A 6,000-nucleotide genomic window follows, 5' to 3' on the forward strand; every position below is an offset into this window, starting at 1 on the left:
ATCCCTGCACTGCAGGTTCCACAGCCTGTGGCAGAGCTCTGAATATCCCAAAGAGACCTATGCCACCAACATAGCTTCATAAAAGGAGTGTTTGTAAGGGGCAGTTGCCTTCATAGTCCCCACTTAGAGCTGTCTCTCCTGAGCCTCGAATTCCCTAAATTTTCAATTTTTTTTTTCCTCAAAATTCCTCCAATTTTGCCAGAGGAGGGCACTGTCACCTCAACACTACACCACTTCAGGAAGGAGACAGGAACAATCACTGAAGGTACATCACAGCCAGACAGACACTGATGAACATGGGTGAAAGGTCCAAGCATATGGTACAAAGAGACTTAATTCCTACAAGTCTTAAGTTTTACTCTCCTGTCTGTCCCTCATTAAAAAAAAAAATGGTCCCAAGCCTATTACTCTACACCCTCTGCCCACCTCATCTCCAGCCCTCCCCATCTTTTAGATGTTCTCCCTCTACCCTCTGCTAGAGGCCAAACAGTGATGTCTGCTCAGCCCCCTCCCATCCATCTCCGATGGGCAGAATTACAAATAACTCTGTATTTCAGACATGCATCAGGATGACACAGCAGTTTTGGCTAATTGGGACCCGATGGGCAGAGGCTCCCAGACCACATAGCAGGAAGTACACATCGTCCCAGGGCTACAGGGAAAAGCCACTGTCCATGCTGCAGCAAGAGTGGCCCACAAAGAATGGACAGGGACCCCGTCTGATTCCACCATGAGGAATACAAGGCCTGGGCACTGGCCCAAAACTTAATGATGCTCTGAAATATCACAGTGCTGGGGTCTGGCATCACTACAGCTGTTCGGCGTGAGTAACCCTGGCTCATTTGCTCCAACTTAACGCTGTGTCCTGAGCAGCCAATTTAACCTAGAGAGGTCCTGGAACACACAGTGGTAACCGTGTCTGTCTCCCTGAGGATGCAGTCACCAGAAGCAGCATTTCCCAACCCAGCATTTGGCCTTGCTTTCTCCCCTGAAATGACCAAAGCCCTTTCAGGGGAGGCTGCTTGACTGTTTGGGACTGTTCGCAACCAGGGAGCGTGAGGCTGACACGGGACTTCATCAAGGCACCTTCTCTCAGCAAGCAGTCTGTGTGAAGCCCTGCAGATTAAAACAAACAGCTTTTTCCAGTTTCCTTTCCCCCCCCCACCCCCCCTCCTCTTTGCGGCAAGCTTGGATTTCCAGTGGGAGTTTTTTGGGCAGCTTCCCTTGGCACCCCACCCACCATCTCTCCTTTCCTTTCCTGGCCACCTTCTCTGCTTCACTACACAGTTCAGGCAGGACCCAGGAGTGGTGAGAACCTCTGGGTCTCCTGGCTTTTTCCAAGAGGCAGGAACAGTCATCTTGTATCAGACCATTTACAGCATAAAAGAGCTGGCATTGCCTAAAGCAGCAGCTTTTTGGGCGGAGGTGGTGGGTTAACCTTGTCTGGCTGCCAGGTGCCCACCAAGCCACTCTCTCACCACCCTTCCTCAGGAAGGCAAGGGGAGAAAATAAGATGAAAAAGTTCATGGGTTGAGATAAGTACAGGGAGATCACTCACCAGTCACCAACACAGGCAAAACAGACTTAATTTAATAAATTGCCAATTAAAAACAGAGGATAGCGAAATACAAGAACAAAAATAAAACCACTTCCCTGCACTGGACTGTGATCCACGTTCCCAGCCTGAGCAGCACCCTGTCCACGACACCAAGATCTTGGCAGGCACTGCAGAGATCTGACATGCGACATACTCTGACGTGGTCACAAGCTTTAACCTTCTCATGCCCCGTAGTAATCTCCTAGCAAACACACTCCGGTTCATTCCTGACCCTTCCTTCCAGTGTCAACAGACTCGCACAGACACAGATGTCCTCCCTACCTAACATCTCCCACCAGGAGATAAGCAAGTTATGCTTTTGGCACTGCACAGGTGGGTGTACTCCTCCCAACAGAATGCAAAGCACTCTGCGTAGAAGCAGCAGCCTTGGCTGCAGAGCCTCAAACACATTCATTATGTGTATGGCTGCAGCCAAGGACAAAGCAAGAAACATGCCAGGACTGGCTGAGCATAAACAGCCATGAGCAGCCTCTAAATATGAACAGATGCAAAGCAAGGGGGAAAGAAAGAAAACCCCAAGACCACCCAGCTTTGTGTTTTTACCAATGTAAATTATTTACTGCTCTTGGCATCCATTTGCTCTCTCCAGCGGCACTCCAAGAGGCATTGGCCTGCAGCTTTTCCCGTGGAGCAGCTTCCTCAACTGATGTTTGGGCATTGCCAACGCTTGCTTCCACTCCTGATAGCATGCAGGGATAGGCAAGCAGCAAGAAAGCCATCTGCCATCTGGTTCCCACCTCCACCTGGAAAGTTTCCATAATTGTTTCTGCCAGGATGACACTTTTGCTTAGGATCAGGGAAAGGAAGGGACACTTATGTCAGACTGCAAACGAGTACCCTGGGACTTGCCAGGGAAGAATGGATTCCAGGGTACATAAAAATCAAACCACACAGCTAAGGAATGGGGCTTTCTCAGCTTGAGCAAATCCAGCAAATCCAGGCTACAGAAGGGTACGATGTAGTTGGGAACGAGTGTGATTGAAGAGCTTCATAGAAATGCAGGTTGTTCCCTGTTACATGATGGCAAGTAGATACCACACTAGGCAGCACAAGCATGGAGCACCTACAGCCACCCTACCATTCCTGCCTGGAAAAATGAGCTCCAATGATGGCAAGTAGATACCACACTAGGCAGCACTAGCATGGAGCACCCTACCATTCCTGCCTGGAAAAATGAGCTCCTAGGTGATGCCCTGGGGTATGGCATTGAAAGAAGCAAGCCAAAAAAAAAATCCACTGAGCACTCAGTATGAGGGACAAACTGAGCAAGATCCCAGGCCATACAGACCACCCTGGGAGTAGGGTACCGCCCTTGTCCTTCTGTAGTAGTCAGGCTCTGCACACCGGTGTCGGGCTGGGAAAAGGACAGATGCTTTGAGCAGCGCAAGTGAAGCATTTACAGAAGGTCTCCGCCTGCAGCAGGGTGGTGGTCTCCCAGCAGGGCACTTCCAGGCTTATGAGCAATGTTCTTCTCCTGCCACAACATGGGCTTGTTCTCAGGCTGCCTAGAAAGAAGAGTTCACTAAGGATTCAGTCCAGGTCTGAAAATCCAGAGTTCATAGAACTCCTTACTGAAGCTGTTTACTGAGAGGGAACTGAACTCGTGGGGATCACATAAGCAGTGTGCCTGTGGTACCAGGACATTTCTACGTGGAATTTTAAATATATCTATATATAACCACACCCACGAGGAAGACAGGCCATATACATCCTTTTCCTGCTCTGTCAGTGCTCCTCTCCCTTGCTCCTGTTATTGATGCACTGAGCCCCACGCCACTGTGATGGTGCCCTTCCTCCCAGTCTGTGCCGATTCGTACAGTGCAAGCCTGGGGCAGGGATTGATAAGTGGTTTGCGAGGGGATACCAGGTAAGGAATACGCCTTTCCTGCCAGCAGCATCTCTGCTGAGAAGCATCCTATAACAACAGCATTACTTTTATTGCTTCTTCATTAATTTTGCCAGGCAAGATCACCAGGGGAGTATTTTCAAATGGGTCCCCCATTCAATTTTTGTCACAAAATAAATGGAGTTTTAAAAGCTAGAGTTTCAAATATAAAATCATCCCTTGGCTTTTTCTCCTTTCCCAGACATACTTGGAACAAATCATTTAAGATTTTCCAGACCAAATATCACCCCACCCTCTCTCTTAGCTTCCACCAAGAGACAAGAAGTCCAGCCCGTGACTCACACACATCTGTGCCCGGGGAGGGTTAGCGTGAAAGAAGGGAGTTAACGCAGCTCTCGCCCAACAGCAGCAAATGGCCTGATCCTACGTTTCACTTTCCCAGCATGGGCTTCTGAGGCAACAGGATGAATCCCAACCTGCATTTGACAGAGAGCTTAGGAATGTCATGCCCCCCAAGAAATGAAAGCAAGTTCAGTGGCCCAGGATGTTATTCCTGGAACTGCAAACCTAAAAATCAAGATGCAGGGTATCAGAGATCCAAAGGGACGCCACTGCTACAGCACTCCCACATGACTCCCCGCAGAGCTTACAGGAGAAGAGGAGATCCCACCAGGCTCCAAAGCAAAGCAGAAGCTAAAAATAAGTGAGATTGCCGGGCTGCAGACTGCTTCTCTCAGCATTTACATGCATGAAGTTCCAAAGTAGGACATCACAGCTGCAGATGGGAATAGTGCTTGAGCAGAGATTGAAGGCAGGCAACAGCATTTGCGGTGGGAATTTGTCAGGGAGCAGCAGAGGCCATTGGACCAGGAGCTGAGGGATAATGCAGCAGGCAGGAAAGAGGCATCACCAGCCAAGGCTCCACCACACCAAGAAAGCAGGGCAGGTCCAGAGATGGTGCCCAGGTTCAACCAAGAACCCAGATCATCAGGCAAGTTTATGGTCACGAGGCAGGTCCAAGGCCAAGCCGGGAAGTTTGTCCACGTATCAGGGTCAGGCCCAGAGATTGCCAGGCAGAGCCATGTGACAAGGCAGGTCCAGAATCAAGTGAGAAAAATCATTTGGGAGCACCAGGGTCCATAGCTGGGCATGCCTGTAGCTCTGCTAGAGACCCATGCTCCTACAGCACAGCTCAAAACAAGACTGAAGGCCCCAGGCAGAGCTTAAATGCAGTGCCTGGTCCCTCAGGTGGTGTGTGTGGGTGGAGGACCCAGGTGAAGCTGGTCAGGGCCCCTAAGGTCTATTAGTGCACTGAGAGCCGTTGCCCACGATGAGATCAAGATCACTTAAACGAATCAGCCATTCTCCTGCAACAACTGGCCCCAGCTGATGAGACAGAGGGTGTGGAGCTTCCCCTGCAGCTGCCTGACACATGGACAAAGGCAGCTCCCCCCTCTCCAGCCCCACCAATTCACCACCCCAGTCACTGTGGTCATGAGCCGGATGAGTCACATCTCGGTGCTTATCTCCCTCACGGCCAGTCTGGAGGCCCTGTTCTCACCGACATCCCCCCAGAAACAGTCTGGGGACTGGTTTATGTTGCATTTAAATGAGGGTTGGTAGTCTGGTGACCTGGGGATCAGCGCCTGATCCTTTTATCCGGGTCTTGGGAATCCTGTCCCGTCAGCAGGCTCCCAAACTGGGGGCACTGCAGTGTGAGAGCGGGAGGCAGCTAGAGCCTTCTCTTTCATCCCAGCTTCTAGCAGCTGGATATAGCAACCTAAGGGGCAGGAGGGACAGGCAGAATTCAAGCATCCTTTGTTTGTCAGGAGATGCTTAAATTACTTTTATTCCTGTCTGGCTATATGATTTGGCCCTACATCACTTGAGCAATGGCTCACCAGATAAATGCCACCCATGAGCAGCATTCCATCTGTCATGCCTTTGTAATACAGCTCACCTGAGGATTTGGGCTCCAGAAAACAAGCCGACAACGCTATTTCTATTACACATATTGGATGTCAACGCAGCCTAAGCTTCTGAACCAAGCTGAAGTTGAGTCTCTCACAAAAAGCTCAAGCGTTCCAGTTCGAGCTTAGGTCAAAGGACATTTGTTCCTGCCCCTTATATATTATTGAAGCTGCTTCTCTCCCCTGACTAGAAAGCAGGCATCCTAAAATAGTCTAGAAACCGACAAAAACCTAGTCTTTCCGACACCCAGAATGCAGCACTGAGCTCGTGGTAGCTGCTAGACTGGCATCAAACTTCAAGGGCAGCAGCTCACCGAAGTCTTTGGGACTGGCATAACGTCATTGCACTAGGACACAGTGGCAAAAACTTGGGAAGCCCTGAGATGACAGAAAACATGTCCCCTGTCAGATGGTAATTCTGCATCCACAGATGATATCCCTTACTGTGGCAGCTTAATGCTCCTGGACCCTTCCCGCGTGCTGTCAGAAAATGCAGGCGGCCCACCCAACCCTGCGGAGAACACCACGGCTTGGAAGGACCCGCCGCTTTCACCCCCCGCCTCCTT

General features: G+C 50.3%; 1 protein-coding gene across 1 annotated transcript in view; it reads right to left on the reverse strand.

Annotated features, from left to right (window-relative positions):
- ACAP3 (ArfGAP with coiled-coil, ankyrin repeat and PH domains 3) overlaps positions 1-6,000 on the reverse strand; it is a 50,674-nt gene that overhangs the window by 30,575 nt on the left and 14,099 nt on the right. The gene's annotated exons all lie outside the window — the stretch shown is intronic.

The sequence above is a fragment of the Egretta garzetta genome, unplaced genomic scaffold, assembly GCF_000687185.1.
Source record: "Egretta garzetta isolate BGI_Z169 unplaced genomic scaffold, ASM68718v1 scaffold29, whole genome shotgun sequence".
NCBI lineage: Eukaryota > Metazoa > Chordata > Aves > Pelecaniformes > Ardeidae > Egretta > Egretta garzetta.